The sequence below is a fragment of the Opisthocomus hoazin genome, chromosome Z, assembly GCF_030867145.1.
Source record: "Opisthocomus hoazin isolate bOpiHoa1 chromosome Z, bOpiHoa1.hap1, whole genome shotgun sequence".
NCBI lineage: Eukaryota > Metazoa > Chordata > Aves > Opisthocomiformes > Opisthocomidae > Opisthocomus > Opisthocomus hoazin.
The window spans coordinates 1,029,221-1,046,177 of record NC_134454.1 but is presented as its reverse complement, the minus strand read 5'-3'; the positions used below and the strand labels follow the sequence as shown (position 1 = coordinate 1,046,177).

General features: G+C 46.4%; 1 long non-coding RNA gene across 3 annotated transcripts in view; it reads right to left on the bottom strand.

The window, feature by feature from the left end:
* Positions 1-11,901, bottom strand: part of LOC142365749 (uncharacterized) — a 46,300-nt gene extending 34,399 nt beyond the window's left edge. For 2 of the 3 annotated variants that reach the window (XR_012766617.1, XR_012766618.1), the window contains exon 1: positions 11,676-11,901. This is a non-coding gene — a long non-coding RNA (uncharacterized LOC142365749). The remainder of the gene's footprint in view (positions 1-11,675) is intronic. The other variant, XR_012766616.1, reaches the window with a different exon arrangement.
* Between the last annotated feature and the right edge of the window lie 5,056 nt (positions 11,902-16,957).

Sequence of the window (16,957 nt, the reverse complement as noted above, 5' to 3'; positions counted from 1 at the left end):
TCTCAGATCATCTGAAGAAGGGAGACCAAACTGCAGTCTAATGGATTAGCAACCCAATTGGCTGAATATTGATTATTGCTTGTTAAAGAAAAAAGCCCAAACCAGATCTGAGGCTCTATATGTTCCTCATAGTGTAGGGTGGGCAAAATAAAACAAGGAGACAAAGTTTCTTAAAAAAATAAGCTTTCTCTTGTAAAGAGTCAAAGATGCTTTTGCCTGAAGGTACCAACCAAGGCAGATGCAAGAACTGAATTGGTCTCAGCTCCCTTCCACCCATGCTCCTCATTTGGAGTCCCACGCAGAGTCCCGCAGCCGCTGCCATATGCATAAAAATCAGTCAGCTGTAGGAAGGACTTCAACAGCATGTCTCTGCTAAATCCGGATTATTGTCTGCTTTCTGGTGGTCAACTTTTTCTCCCTCTGGTTAGCTGCGTTTTAAAAGGGCATAAGAAATTGGACTTTTGTAGCCTCCTTTTAAAGTGGAGTAAAATCAACAGTGCAGAACGCATAACTAAGAATATATCTTTTTGTAATGGTTTCCGAGATGACTGCAAAATAACATTCACAAAAAAAAAAAAAAAAGAAAAAGAAAAAATGGGCTAAACCACATATGTAAAAATCTTTGGGTGTAAAATGTATCTTTGGTTCCTATAAAGTTAGAACGGTACTATCATTTGCATTCATCATAACTACGAAACTGAAAATTGAAATTCTTTGTGACAAATTCATTGTCATAGAATTTTCTTTGTTATTTTAGATGCATGCATATCTGTCTCCATTACTAATGTCCATTAATTTTAATGTATTAATTACCTACCAAATTAACCAGAATTAAACATAATCACAGGTATGAAGGGGAAACATCTCTTTGCACAGCTGAAAGTCTGCAAGCAGGTGACACACTCTACAACTGGTGCAGTGATCAATGGCTTTTTAAACAAGAGAAGCCTAAAAATGAATGGCCCATGGTTTCTAGGTTGCAGAAGTTCCCATCATACATACATTAAAAATTTTTATGATGAAGTCTAAAGCAAACATTGTCCTTGTGGAAGACAGTAGTCTTTGGTAATGATTGAGGAATGATTGTCAAGTTATTTGTAACCCATGTCAAAAGACATGATATTTATTTATAGTCGTTTGTTATATTAGATACGCCAGCCACTCACATGAAGGAAACTACTGAGTTTAACCCAGTGCACGGAGCAAACACGACAGGCCAAATTCAGATCTGACTTAGCAAGCGTGGTCATTTTGGATTGCAGCTGTTCCGCTCTACTGTAAATGCACACAGCTAATTTTAATTTACTAGCACCACCTTTACTGCTATGTAACTCTATCAGCTTTAATAGAAATAAGCCAACTTTATGTTAGCATGATGAGGATCACACTCTGAGGCCAAAATAATCAATGTTAGATGTAGGATTTCTAGATATAAATCTCCTGAATTTCTTTCACTACAGAGGAAAAGAAAAGGAGTGATTTTGCCATAGGGTCTCCAAAGACAAATTCAATCCCAGTTCCAAACAAGCAAATTGAAAAACCACATTACTCTGTTAAATAAATGTAGCCAAAAGTGGGCATTTTATCTTAAGGAGAAGGAAAGAGATAGACAGAATAGGTTATTTCCTTTAGGAGATCAAAACATGATGTGGAAAACAAGAAAATAAACTTAAATGGTGGTGTAATCCCCAAAGAAAAACCTTCAGTAATACTGTGCCCACATCAGATAGCTCACAAACATGTAAATCATTTTATCTATAAACAACTGAAGATTACAAGGAACTGATTTAAATAGCTTTATTCTAACTTAAACAAACAGAGTGACTGAAAAAATGGAATTATGGCAGACTAGGGGTCCAGCTTGATAAAAACTCTATTAGCTGCGCTGATGTGAACAGATTATTTCAGGAATAAGAAAGAGGAAAGGAAAGCAGGAAGAAAAGAGAGACAACTGCTGCCGGGCGATGGGAAGCAAAGGTAGAGAGGGCGGCTGTGCGCCGTGCCCACCCTTGTGGCTTCAGCCTTGTCACATCCAAGCATCACCGTATGGAAAGCGGCACGTTGCACCCTCACTCCTCAACCCAGACTGACGCTCGGCACGGCTTCTGAGATTTTTATTAAAACAACTCTTGCTAGTACCGGTTTTCTGGGACCTCATAGCTCATTGCTACATCCCCTTGCACCAGTACAGGCAGCTCTGTGGAGAGGGACCTGGGTGTCCAGGTGGATGACAAGTTGGAAGGGACCTCTGTGGATCATCCAGTCCAACCCTCCTGCCAAAGCAGGGTCACCTACAGCAGGCTGCACAGGAACTTGTCCAGGTGGGTCTGGAATATCTCCAGAGAAGGAGACTCCACAACCTCCCTGGGCAGCCTGGGCCAGGGCTCCGTCACCCTCAGAGGGAAGAAGTTCTTCTTCATGTTCAGATGGAACTTCCTCTGCTTCAGTTTGTGCCCATTGCCCCTTGTCCTGTCGCTGGGCACCACTGGAAAGAGTCTGGCCCTGTCATCCTGACACCCACCCTGCAGATATTTATCAGCATTTCTAAGGTCTAAGGTCTAAGGTCTCAGCCTTCTGTTCTTCAGGCTGAACAAGCCCAGCTCCCTCAGCCTCTCCTCGTAGGAGAGATGTTCCAGTCCCCTCATCATCCTCGTAGCCCTCGGCTGGACTCTCTCCAGTAGCTCCTCACCTTTCTTGAACTGGGGAGCCCAGAACTGGACACAGGACTCCAGACAGGGCGTCACCAGGGCAGAGCAGAGGGGAAGGACAACATCCCTCGTCCTGCTGGCCACACTCTTCCTGATGCACCCCAGGATCCCATTGGCCTTCTTGGCAGCCAGGGCACACTGCTGGCTCATGGTCAACCTGTTGTCCACCAGGACACCCAGGTCCCTCTCCGCAGAGCTGCTCTCCAACAGGTCAGCCCCAGCCTGTACTGATGCATGAGGTTGTTCCTCCCCAGGTGCAGGACCCTGCACTTGCCCCTGTTGAATTTCATCATGTTCCTCTCTGCCCAGCTTTCCAGCCTGTCCAGGTCACGCTGAATGGCAGCACAGCCTTCCAGTGTGTCTACCACACCTCCCAGTTTGGTGTCATCAGCAAACTTGCTGAGGGTGCACTCTAACTCTTCATCCACGTCACTGATGAAGTTGAATAAGGCTGGACCAAGTACTGACCCCTGAGGGACACCACTAGTTACAGGCCTTCAACAAGGTCTGTGTTTATCCACAGGTCAAGAACAGCGCACACAGCTGAGACACAGGTGGTTTCTTACACTTTTATTTTCAACCTCAGAGACATCATCTTTACAGTCAGGTGGGGTGGGCGGAAGCAGAAGAAGGAGAGAAAAAGCAAGCAGGGGGAAGGTTTTATTTGCTTTAAAGGAACAGCATAACTGCTCTCAGAGTCATAGTGATGGTAAAAGGAGACCGTAGATTGGTGGTTATTAGGATCTAACCAAAGTCTCATAGGGTAATTTCAATTAAGAGGGTTATTTTAATCTGGTGGTCCTCCGTTTGCAGAAGTCACTCATTTCTCTACCAGACCTTATCAGCCCTCCACTTCCTTCCACAGACACACATTGGACGAGAAGTCACTGTTTCTACACGTCTGCTCCCAAGCCGTCTGACAGCTCCCGAGCCTGCAAGGCCCTTGTCAAAGCTGCCGTGCGAAGGGCTGTCTGCAGACATGAGACACGCCGCACCGCAAGCGCCCTTCACTGCAGGGATGATGGATGCTGCTGCGGAGATTTCTGCCCCTTTCCTCCTCCTCGTCCCGTGCCATGAGTGGACAGGGGCAATGCCACAGCGCGTTGCTGATTACCAGCTTCCCGTGCAGCACATCAGAAAAGCACACGATTCCCGACTGTAAAACCATCACACCCGGCTTCCTGGGATGCTTCAGAAGCAGCACTACGGGTTTAAGCACCAAGTGCTTCCACATAGTGAATCTGCCAGGGATGGGTAGTGTAAAACAGTGCAGAAGGACCACAGCAGAGCTGTCCTTGGCAGGAGGCCAGTGAAGTTTGTAACCCAGCATGTTATCAACAAGTGTGTTATTATCGATAGCTTAGTCCAGTCTTGGTTAGAATAAAGAAAATGGAAAAAATAGCCCAAAGATTTCCCCAATGAGCTTCCAGTTTGAGGGGGGGGGGGGGAAAGAAAAAAAAGGGCACAGACAGGTAAAATGAGTGAAAAATGAGCCATTCTTGCTCGGCCTGATAGGTAGCAGGCATCTTGCCAAGGCCAAACAAAACTCTCTCAGGGAGCACCTACCCGCAGAGTGCCATTTCCAGGTCATAAAGGTGCAGGCATAGAAAGTTCCCTGTACATAGCCGCTGTCCATGGATTTTTCCCAGACTGTGTGTGGTGCAGTTCCTAAAACTTCTTCAGCAGGAGTATCTTGACAGGGTCTTTTTTTTTTTCTTTTTTTTTTCTTTTTTTTTTCTTTTTTTTTTTTTTTTTTTTTTTCAGTTATCAGTGGCTGTTTCTGGCTAAGATAACATTTAGGTACAACCGGCAGAAAAATCCCCTTGTCACATAGTGGCACTATGCATATTAATTGATAAAGCTAAGTTCTGTAGCAATTTCTTTCTCACAGGTTTCTGATCCTATCTCCTATAAAAAAACCGAATGGGTACTATGAGTCTTCAGTATAGGCCTAATTCAAGCTCTGTATCAGCTTCAAGTGAGTGAAAAGCTGAGAATACTGCACTGCTAATTACAGTGTAAACATTTAATAAATATTCCTTCTTTTTATCCTTTGCCCTTTTCAAAAATGAAAGGTTGTAATTTACATGTACGGAGGCTCCTAATTGCCTCCTCACAATACCTGCTTGTTTTATTTATTTTCTGTCCTCTTTTGGGGAGTGGTGGAGCACATGAAAAGGGAGAGCAACGTTTCTACCCCCATCCACATGCCTCCTGCGAAACAACGCTCCCCTCAGAAGCACCCCCAGCTCCCTCCCCACTAGCAGCTGCAGAGCCCCAGCCAAGATTTCCTACGCGTCCACCTGCGAGCTCGGCTGACAATTCCACGGGATTGCATTTTTGACTACGCAGCAGTTATCTGCAAGCGTACGAGCGCCTGCGTGGGCACCGGTCGTGCGGTGATTTCTGCCCCTTTCCTCCTCCTCGTCCCGTGCCATGAGTGGACAGGGGCAATGCAGAATGTAGAAAACTACAAATTTGGTGAAAAAGCAGAGTTTGCTCGCTTTTCTGCTTTAGAACTATTCTGACAGGGACACAACTGCACGATGCGTTGGGTTTGCAGGGGTTCTGTTTGTTTTTCACAGCAAAGTGTGGCTGCAGGAATGGTGGTGTTTGGGCTCCATGTGCAGGTTCCAGCCATATATTTGAGCTGGACAATAAAGCAGGGGAAAAACAGCTGATACACAAAAGGGACCGTCTAGACAGTGCCCCATCAGTCTGGCTAAATTTGGTGCTGGCGTTCCCGATGGGACTGTAATATAATTGTCCTGGTGTCTGCGTTCATCCCCCCTGTCAAACACCATCCCAAATACACACCCTTTTTTCAATACAATAGGCCCAAACTGTACCCTTAGGTGGAAGCAGCTTTGAAACAATATCACCTAAACAAGTATCTGTTAAGCATGCAGAAGGCCTGTACTTTAATTGCTGGAAGAAAACCAAAACAAAACTAAGCCCACACAATTTTTTACCAGAATGGAATGAATATGACTTTCAGTCAAAGTATAATTATTTCTAAAAAGAACCTAAAAATATCTTTTGCCAAAAAAATGTGAAAAAACACTTTCATACGGACACAAAGGCTTCGTCTTCTCTAGGTTTATTAACCTCTCCAAGAAAATTTAACAAAAATTCAGAGATGTGAAAGTGAAATGATAGCTATGGATCACAGACTGTAATGAAGACAAAGTCTAATAAAAAAAGAAAAAGAAGCATTAATGAGCAAAAAGAAATTTAAAAAATGCTGTCATTTTACCTTCTCACAGTTAAAAGAAACCATCAGTTCTTGAATTTCTGTGAAGTGACTATCTTATTTGGAGTTTTTGTTTCTTCAAAAGGCATTTGACAAACATTGGAAGCGCAAACTCATCTTGATTAAGATTTGTTGTACATATTTTGGAAAAAAACTGAAAAATCTGATATCTATGAGAATTTTATTGAGGAAATCAAGCACTAACATGGAGCTTCAAAAACAAACCAAAAAAAAAGGAATTAAGAACTTTGGCTGTGTATTGGTGTCCACAGACACAATGGTAGAAGTCAAAACATGCAAATAAAAGGCGAAGACACAAAATCCCTGCCCCAGGAAAGTAAAACACAGAAAAAGTGTTTCTGATTCGACCGTCTTCACAGTCATGTGTTATCTTTCACGCTGTTTTGTCCTTTTCTTTCAAGAACAATATTCCAAGACCTTTGGAAAGAAATAGGACTTGGGTACCATTTTAGGCGTTTTAAAGGGATATTACCCTGCGTAACTGTATTTTTACGTGGCATATTGGGAGTCCACACACCGGGGCTGAAGCCCGTGGAAGAAGCCATGCTGCCTCACGCCGGGCACCCCTGGGCCGTGCCCTCGCACGACCACGTCCCTCACGTTGCCGACAGAGAACGCGGGCTTCTCACCCATCATTCACCAGTTCTGACAAACTGGGGCCTGAAGTCTGAAGTATGCCAGTAACCCAAATACCAAACAAACCAACAAAAATCTTGGCCCCAAACGGTGCTGCCTCTCGTTCTCTCCGTCTGCTCCAGAAACTTTGGTCCCAGCTACTTTTTGCGGGCTGAGTGATGGGAAGGAGAGGGAGGAAACCCCGAGTATCAGGAGGGGAAATAAATCCCCCGATCTTTGCCCAGAAATGCCTGGGAGGAGATGGCTGAGCTGCAGCTCGTACCTAGGGGAGAAAAACATGGGTGCTGCCCACCAAGAAACACAGGGACTAGGAAAAAATACATAAATACGATGACAAAAACATTAAATAAATCAAGTGTAGGTTTGACGTGGGGGTCACCGGCCCCGCTAGAAGGGGGGAACGCAATAAGGAGGTGCTGTGGGGGGAAGGTGTGGGGTTTGGGGGTGCTGGGGGTGCTGGGGTTGGGGGTCTGAGCCCCCTGAGCTGGAGGATGCAGTATTCGGGGGGTGTATGGATCGGTGGGGGGCTGCGGCGGGACTCTGCAGCTGCCCCTCTCGCACTTGAATAAAGGAGAACTTTTCTTTCGGGAGGGGGGCGAGATCCGTGAATACCTTACCCAATAAGAGATGGGGCATATTGAAAACTATATTAAATTACCCTGATTAACAATTTAGCCACGAACAGGGGAGCTTTGGGAGATCTCTATAGGCAGGGCTGGGGGCTATTCATGCCAGCAGCTAAGGGGTCGAAAGGTTTCCGAAGTTCACAGGCTCGGAGGCTTTGTTATGCTAACAGACAATCTCAAATCAGCTGCCTGCTGGAGTGTGAAATATAAATGATTCCTTGAGAACTTCCAATAAGTTGTCACTCTTCTCCAAATGCCAGGACAGGCTGCTAATTTCTAGCAGGGCCCTTTTTCTCGCGGCGTCGCGAGCCCTAAATGAGTGCCTTTGCGGTTCCGATAATCTTCTTAAGGAAGCTGCCTTCCCGTAACAGCCCCAAACGCCTCTTGTTTTTCGGCTGTGAAACGAAAATCGGGATTTCTGCGAACTTGACGTTCCCCGTGCCGGAGGTGTTGGGGCTGGGTGGGGGAGATGTTCCCAAATACACCAAGCCAGACATCGGGGCGGGGGTGGACATCAACGAGGAGCAAAAAACTCACCCCCCCCCTAGAGACACCCCCCCTCACACACACAAACTTTGCTCTGAACAAAGCCCAGGACAAGATTCGCGGCTTCACCTTCCCCCCCTCCCCGGGTTAGGTGTGGTGAGGCGATCGTGGCGGGGGGGGGTCCGGGGGGCTGGGGTGGGGGGGGTGTCCGAGGTCTGGGCACAAAGAGAACCGTTCATACCCTTCCCGCGGGACGTGGGCGCTAATGCCATTAAGGGGAGAAGAATGAGTTAATTATCTTTACACAGAAGGAAATCAGTCTGTCGGAGGATGTGGTCTGCTCTTACCCGGGGAGGAGAAGAAAGCCTTGGGGGGGGGATCCGCGGCCGCACAGCCCCTCGGAGGAAAGCTGCTCCTCCTCGGGATCGGAATGATGATAATAATAGCGATGATTATAATAAAAACGACATGCGTTTAGTTTGCTTTTACTGCAAATAAACATCCTGCCCCCCCCAACCCCCTTCCCCCAGCCGAGGAAGACAGACACTCACACGCGAGTTTTTTTTTGGGTTAAATTTGACGTAAGGAGGAGCTGCGCGTGCCACAGATGGGTTCAGACTTTTTTGGATAAACGCAGAACGGTGAAGAATTTCCCCCATTCCTGTACCGATACAGAACGGGGCGGGGGGTGGGGGGAGTGCTCTGTCTCGGGGGCGGGAGGGGAGACGTGGTAACTGTTTTCTCCGAATCAGTATTTATTTTCCCTTTGGGAAACGGATCTCGCCAATCTTTGGCTAGAAAGCTTTTGAGAAAAAATCTCCGAAAACCGGAGGAACGAAAGTTTGAAGTTTGGTCTCTGCTGCTTTGCAGAAGGAAAAAGAAGATGATTTGGGTTTTTGTTTTTTTTTTTTTTTTTTTTCGTTGCTTCTTTTTTTTTTTTTTACGTTTATTTTTTTCTTTCGGTGAGTGAGCGGATGCACGTATGGGGTTCGTTATTCTGAAACACCAGAGCCACGAATTATCCCTGTCCTCAGAGTTCTGAATAACCTGAGCACTTCCAACACCCTTTGCATTAACGAAGAGCTGAAGAAACACGCGCTGATTAGTGTTGCTGTTTAATTTTGTATTTCGAGTTGTTGGGGTTTTTTTAAGGGAAAAAGTTTTCCATTTTCCCCACAAGTTTTCCAACAAACTTAAACCCGCCTCGTTCAAGCTACTAGTGAAAGTTTGCTGGTAAACTGCCCTTAGTGGCATAATCGATCGCGTCTGTAACAGCTAACCCTGAACCGAACAGTCTCCCTGTGAATGACGGTGCTGCTGACGGCATTTGTGCCGCTGTCAGACAGCTTCACACCCTTACTCTCACGTTTCAGGCGGTGGAGTTCTGAACCTCAGAATTTACCTTTCCTTCTCTAATAAAGCTGTACCTTCATAATTGCTCCAATCGTCCCTTGTTAGGTAGGAACTAACAACAATTCCCGTTGGAGCAATTATTAAGTTACAGTAAGCAGATCTTTTTTATGGGCATCTTATTTTTGAGCCTGTATTTTTAAACTGTACAGTACTTTAAGCTGAGAATTGCATTAAATACTTCTTTTGTTGAAATACGACCGACATATTGAAATAGAATCGACGTTAACAGGAGGCAAAGCTCTCAAGCTTTCCACGGAGTAAATGTGAACGATCAAAGCAGTAAATAGGTCTTCCGATAAATATCAGCACTATTAGCCAGAACGAAGCTAATCTGGGAGAGGGAGCGCCCAGGAGATGTCCTGTGTCACCGTACCCGAACGGCATATACCCGCACTGCGTTTGCAGACGAATTAATCTCGTTCGCAAGAATAAGACTTTGCTTACGCGTTTGTTTTTTTGTAAATACGTTTCCACAAAGAACCACCGAACTCAAAAATTATGTTTCATTCACACGTATGAGTAAATATAAAGGCAGGTGTAGTTTCCTTGTAACCACCGGGCAGAGACTGTCTGAAGTGCCAAAAGGGAACGAAACTTCCACAGCACGCGGAACGATGAAAATACCTTTTTGCGTTATCAAGCGCTATCTTCCAGGCCAACTGGGGTGAAAGGCAATAGGACAGCAAAAAGAAAGACTGGGTGGGAGAGAACCAAGGAGAAAAAGCGCTACGTGACACCCACAAGATGGCTGCCTTTTCATCCTTTCTCTGTGATTACAGCCCAATTTCTGTACGAGAATTAATGGCATGTGTTCTTTCGCAAAGCAGCCAGAGGAACTGGAGTTGCGTTCTCCTAACACTTCTGCAAACACTCATAAAACGCGTTAAACACAGCTAAGCTCATGTAAACACAGCAGAGCACCATACAGATTTGTCTGGAGCAACGCCCACTGCAGTCATCACACCAACACCGACAGGTTTGGGTGCGAGAGAAGGGCAGTAAGGTCCAGGGGAATATGGAATATAAAAGAGACTGCTTCTGTACGAAAGGCGGAATCAGAGTGGACGTACGCGACAACTACGGCGTTTCAGCAGATGAGAGAACACAATGTGAATAATACGTCCGAATGTCTGTGACATCTTTGGGGTTTCTTTAGGGAGGCTTCTCAAATTCGGACAAAAAAAAATATCTATATATATATCTTTGTACGACCCTATTAGCTGCTCTCCTCTCGGCCGAAATCTACAATCATCAAAAATGATGGCAGTAAAATAAAGGGAAGGTTCAACGTTGGATCAGAAGCTTAATAAAAGAGACCAACCTATATTACAAAACATTAGATCCCATCCAGCAAGTTTAGACAAAAACAAGGTTTCACATGAACTGTAAATACTTTGGATTTTAGTCTATTTAGAAAAAAAAATTGTTAGGTTACAAGGTTACTGTGTGGGCTGCGACTACAGGCGAAGAACAAAATAAATGGTTCTGTTTCAATAGGAAATATAATAAAAACCCCTTTATCTAAAAGCCATCAGGGACAAGTACTCAATACAAGTTAACAAGCGGGAACTGATAAGATAACATTTATATGAGGTCAGAAGTCAAATGCCAGTCAAAGGCTTTTAACCTTTTGGGTCATAAACAGGAACAGTTAAAACACATAGACAGTTATTTATCGGATTTTAAAGGTATCTGATCACTGCGAGTGAATAACGCGACGATTTAACTAATTGGGGTCTATTGAAGAGGAACTTCGCCGTCGTTAACATAAAACGCAAAGCTTCTAGCCTATAATTCTCCTTTTTTTTTTTTTTTTTTATTTTTTTTTTTTAATTCGCCTTTCGTCTCTCGTAAATCCGTTGACCAAAGCAGACCGGCGAACGAAACGATAAACGTTGCCTTAAAACGGGCGCACCCTCAGTCAACGCGTGGATCGGTCTGTGCGATCCGAGGCTGGTCTGGGGATTCGATAGGCTAAATATTTACAGTCAACACACACAAAAGAACAATAACCACCCTCCCCATTGTGGTGTTAATGCCACTGCAGTTTTGTTCTGCTGCTTTTCTTCGAGCCCGATAAAATGAAAAGAAATCTCGTTCCAGAGCAAAAACGAGGGGGATTTCCCTTCAGACAAAAACAGCATCTGACATCAAAAAACCACATTATTTTAAGTACATAAATACTGCGGGTGGGATGAGGAGAGCTTTAATTACACTTCTAACCTAGCCGAAGGACACTAGTTTCTCCCGCACGCAGCTTGTATTTCGTCGCTCAGATTGAGTCTCCAGATCCTGCAACTTGCCTACTTCGACATCCACACGTGCATTTTGAAGGTAACGCTAAAAAAAACCCGAACAAAACACAGTACCTATGGTCCTAGAGACAAATTGGCAGCAGGCCTCTCTAGGCCCACTGTTCCTTTAAACAGAGTCCACAATACACTAGGCGAACATCGTGGATTTAAAACGCTTTTAAATATTTATCAGAAGTATTTTAGCATCACATTTAAACGACACCTGGAGTGCACTCACCTTTATTGACAATCTCTGTTCTGAAAGTCCGTTTGCTTCACGACAGCCCCCCAAGCAGAACAACAGGACTAACCGTTTTCATTCCGTTAATGCTTAGTAAAAAACCAAGCAAACTTAATCAGCATGCTGATTGCACCGTCAACTAACAAATAATTTACTACTCCGAGCATCGCATTCCATTAAAAGCTCATTAAATTTTCTGTTCTCCAATGGGAGCTTTAGCTTTTCAACTGCATGCTTATGCGCCGAATTATCAGTTACTCAATTTTTAATTTTTTTTCTTTTTTCTTTTTTTTCTTTTTTATTTTTTTCTTTTTCTTTTTCCTTTTTTTATTTTTTTTTTTTCTTTCCAAAGCACGGGTGAGCATTTCAGTACATAGATACACGAAAGCCGTGGGAAAACAGACCTCGGATTTTGAGTTCTGTTGTACATTCAAGATCCTTGGGGTTGGGGGGGGGGTGGGGGGGTTGCAGGGGGAAACCACTTGGCTAGGTTCTCCCTCCAGCAGTTTAACTTTGGTGAAGAACCCCTCTTGCGCGGAGAGGGACTGCGGGTGATTTAGGCGCGGGTGTGCTTTGAGCGATGGCGGGAGTGGGGAGGGCAGCACGGCAGCGTTTCGTCCTGTCAGCTGGAAGCGACGGCGGAACGAAAAAGGCAAGAAAACAAAAATGTAAAAAACCTTAAGCCCCTTCTATTTTATTCGCGTAAACGACGAGCAAAAGCGGAAAACCCCCCCGCACCCTTTGCAGCACAAAACTTCTTGCCCGTCCTGAACATCAGGGACTGCAGTCAGGATGCTTCGGGGGGGCTCACGGGGGGGGGTTAATAAGCTCGTCTCCCTCCGCCTGGCACACTAAGCCGCACATAATCTTTACATTTCATAAGTAAAACGCAAGAAAATGTCATCGCCTGAATTAGTCTTCGGATTGCTAATTGTGCCGACCGCGAATCCGGGTGGTTCTGCAGGAGGGAGCCCGAGGCGGGGCTGAGGTTGCCCCGCAGTGGGTCCCGCACTCCCCGCGCCGGTCCTGAGCCCGGCGACTGTGTCAGGCGGCAGCTCTGCGCGCTCCGGCGGCTGGTGCGTCCTCATCAATGCAAATGAGGCAACTCCCGCAATCAGAGACTCGGGATGCTGGAGCCTGATTGCCGAGGGCAGGCGGCAGCGCTGCGCGGGGCTCACTTTCAAACCCCGCCAACTGGCAAGGCAGCTCCAACGTCCCTCCGCTTCACAACCAGCCTTTCGCCAAGAAAACCGAACCAACGGAAAAAACCAAAACAAAACTAAACAACAACAAAAAAAAAAAAAAAAAAAAAAAAACCAGAAAAAAAACCAACCCCCCCCCCCAAAACAAAATAACACCAAAACCCCCAAAACCAGTCTAACAGGGACGTGCATCATTTTGGGGGTGTACAGAATGTAGCTAGGTCTTCCGTGGTAGGCGGGTGAAATAAAACAAAACAGAACACACATATATATATATAGATATAAAAAAATACACCCTCTTATTATATATTCTATAAAAACATTTATATTATAGTATTATTATAATATTAATATTAATATATTATATATAATACACCCTCTGAACTTGAATAAACTTCCGCAGTGGAGAAAATTAACGTAATACTTGAATACTTGTGAGGGAGACGGGCAGCCAGGGATTATCAGTAAAGCGGGGGCCGCCTCTTTTCGCAAGGACGTTTCCTCAGGACCCCTCCAAAGCACCCGTCTCTTTCCAGGGGAGCAGCGGGAAAGCCCGGGAGAAACGACCCCAAAGGGGAGCCAGGTTTGGGGGGGGGGGGGGGTGTCCCTCTCCCTCCCTCTTCCTCCCGGCTCCCGGGAAAACCCTAAGGAGATCCCTTACCGAAACGTCCCCTCCGCCTGCCCCCAAACCTCGGGCGCTTCCAGAAAGCCTCCAAAAGTGAGCAAAACGTGGCTTGAAAACGACCACGGGCGGGACAGAGCCTGTAAAAACCCAGAGGCCAGTCCGGACCGACGCATATGATACGTGCATACACTATAAATGCAATTATACAGTAATCTAAACGCAGAAGAGGGGGAAATCCGTTCTTGCAGCGGGAGGTTCCGGACCCTCACAGACCCGCGGCCCCAGCAGCACCGCCCAGGGGCTGGAAACCCGGTTTCGGCAATATTTGGTGCGGGGAAAGCCGCCTCGGGGCAGCGGGAGCCGCGCCGCCTCCCCCCCGCCTGCCCACAGACCGGCAGCAGGCGGGGTGCGGGGGTGCGGGGATGCGGGTATTCAGGGATGCGGGGATGCAAGGATTTGGGGATGAAGGCATGCGGGGATGCGAGGATGCGGGATGTGTGGATTCGGGGATGCAGGGACACAGGGATACAGGGATGCGGGGATGCTGAGGTGCAGGGATTCAGGGGTGCGGGTATGCGAGGATGTGGGGATTCAGGAACGCGGGGATGCAAGGATTCGGGGATGCAGGGATGTGGGGATTCAGGGATGCAGGGATGCGGGGATGTGGGGGATGCAGGCATGCGAGGATGCGGGGATGTGTGGACTCGGGGATGCGGGGATGGAAGCGCCCACAGCACGGCCCGCAGACAGGGCTCCGAGCCGACCCCCGGACGCTGAACAGGGGGGAAAACAAACGTCCCCCGACAAGTCTGCGGAAGAAAACGGCAAATTTCCCTTTCCCTTTCCCCTTCCCGCCGCACCTCGCCCCTCCTGCTTCCCCGTCCATGGAGGGGGGGAATGGCGGGGGGGCACCGACAAAACATGCGAGAAGTAAACCCGACCCCAAAATCCGGGATTTGCACAGCGGCTGCAGCCACGCACCCGGTCAGCGCCCACTCGCCACTCTCCCCCTCCCTTCCCCTAAGAGGACTAACAGACATTTTCCTAAAAGCACCCCAGAACTGGTCAAATCGTGCGAGACAGTCCATTTGCCAACAACACCCGCTTTCTTCCGGCACGGACATAGCACCGTCCTCAGACAGTTTAATCCCGGCTGACACAGGACATCTCTCAGGCAAACGTTTTCCCTGGCAAAGCACCTACACCCTCCTGAACTCTTCACATCTCCTTCCAGCACCCCCGAGCTGGGGGTCCCGGAGGCTCCGGGATCCCGGCGACGCAACCCGTGCGCAGGATTATTGCTCTGAAAGGATCCCTTACGTTATCTGTCACCTGCTTTCCGCTCTGTGCCAGGTTCTCGACTCCCTCCCAGCTCCCCCATGCCCATTCCCTCCCCAAGACCCTCCGACGCTTCCCCGCTGCCCTGGCCTTCAGGCACCGGTGCGACTTGCACACGCTGCGAGAGGAAAAACGAGTTTTGCCCATCCAGAATAGGACAGAATCCTGCAAATCCATACACCTGGAGCTGGGCTGGCAGGTCTTGCCCTCTCAAAATGGGGTGAGGGAGCTCCCTCCCCCCGAACAAGATGATTTTCTGGCTCTCTTTCTGCAAACAGGTACAGTCAGGCAGCAGAGACCTCCCCAAAGAAGGCTCACTTGTGCAGAAGCCCACACAAAGTCCCCTACCGCAGTTAACATTACTGATAAAGTTTCTAAGGTTGATCTGAGCTCTGATTTCGCTACACATGGTGAGGACAGAGTGAGGAGTCTGCAATTATTTAACTTCCAATAGCTATCCATCTGTATCTCTATCATTCTGTGCTGTTTTCTCTGGTCTTCACAGGTGAAGACATCAGATTTGAATCAAAGGTTACTCGACTTTTCAGTAATCTTTTTATAAACTAATCCAAACTTGGTGAAAATAACAGAAAAAAATTATTTAAAAGGATCATTACTTTAAATTTTCCACCAGTCATATTCTAGTCTAACATCTTTCTCCCTCCTGCTTTTAAAAGCATTTCCTTTCTTTGCAACTGACTATCTTTGAAGAGTTGGGGGGTGGGGTACACATTACCAAAATGACACACAATAACTTGTGAAACTTGGAAAAAATAGAGCAAGCCACATATCCTGAGTCATTCAGAACGAGCAGTAGCTCCACAGTTGGCAGTCGTGAAGAACACAGCACAAAGGCTTTAACTGTGTCGAAAGAGGAAACTACTCTGCACACGCAAATAATCTCCACAGCAAGGGCATCCCTCGACAGCAGCAGCCTCCTAAATCCACCCGACCAGATACACAGATGACTCTTCCCAGCCTCACCTCAGAGCTGCTTGGCTAACAGCTTTCCAGGACTAGTCAATAGGTTGCAAATCAGACAAATTCTTGCCCTCTTAGAAAGACTAAAAGATACCTTACACTCATTTCTACCAGCCTCTTCGCAGGCTTGATAAACTCCTTGCAGCTTGAGTTAGCCTCCCGCCTTCCTCCTAACCAGAACAAAAACAGAGACACTAAAACCTCCCCATTTTTTTTTATGGTGTCAGCTAAGGATTTCTGACTTTTCCCACAGTAAGGGACAAATATTTCTTCTTCATTGAGGGAAAAACTGCAACTGAGGTTCATGCCTGTTATGAACACACAGAAACACTTCAAGAGCCTGCTCCTGATCAGTGCATGTCCTTGAAAATGTTATTTAAGCATCTACTGTTAACTGACCTATTTTAATCTGTCTCAGCCTTTGCTCACTGTCCTTACAGCCACCCAGGGTAGGCGATTTTGTAGCAAATGCTCACTATGTATTACTGTGTTCTTACACTCCATCAGTTATCACAGACATTACATTTTATGGGTAGGGATGTCCATTCACTTCAGGCTGAACAAACAAACCAGGCAGGTGATTAGAAAAACATCAATGTAGCTCAAAAAAAGCTAATAATGAATACATGATGATGATCTAATTTTGAAATGGCTCGGTGTTACACACTAAAGCAGATAACTATAGCATATTCCATGGTAAGAGTCACCGTTTTGGTCAACACAGGCTGTTGAACTGAGTGCCTGGAGTGAAACTAATTAGTCTTAAAGATAAATCTAAGAAGTCAGCTGCCACAGACAGATATTGTTCCAAACTCAGTTTTCCTTGTGGGTCAAGTGCAGAGAGGGATATATATACTAGACCCCACACAAGATCAGATCAGCAACACAGGTTGCAAAACAGTGTGGAACAGAGAGAACGACCCAGGGTAGCAAACGGACGAGGAATTTCCCAGCACAGCTGAGCAGGAGGGGACGTAAAGCTTGGTGCCTAAAAGCTCACATACATCACTCTGCCTCTCAGCTAGTCGCAAAAAATTCAGCCCTGTACAAGGCAAGAGGGGGAAAAAAAGAGATGCCAGAACACAAGGTCATTTTAGGTACATGTCGTAATCTCCAGCATTTGTAATTCCACC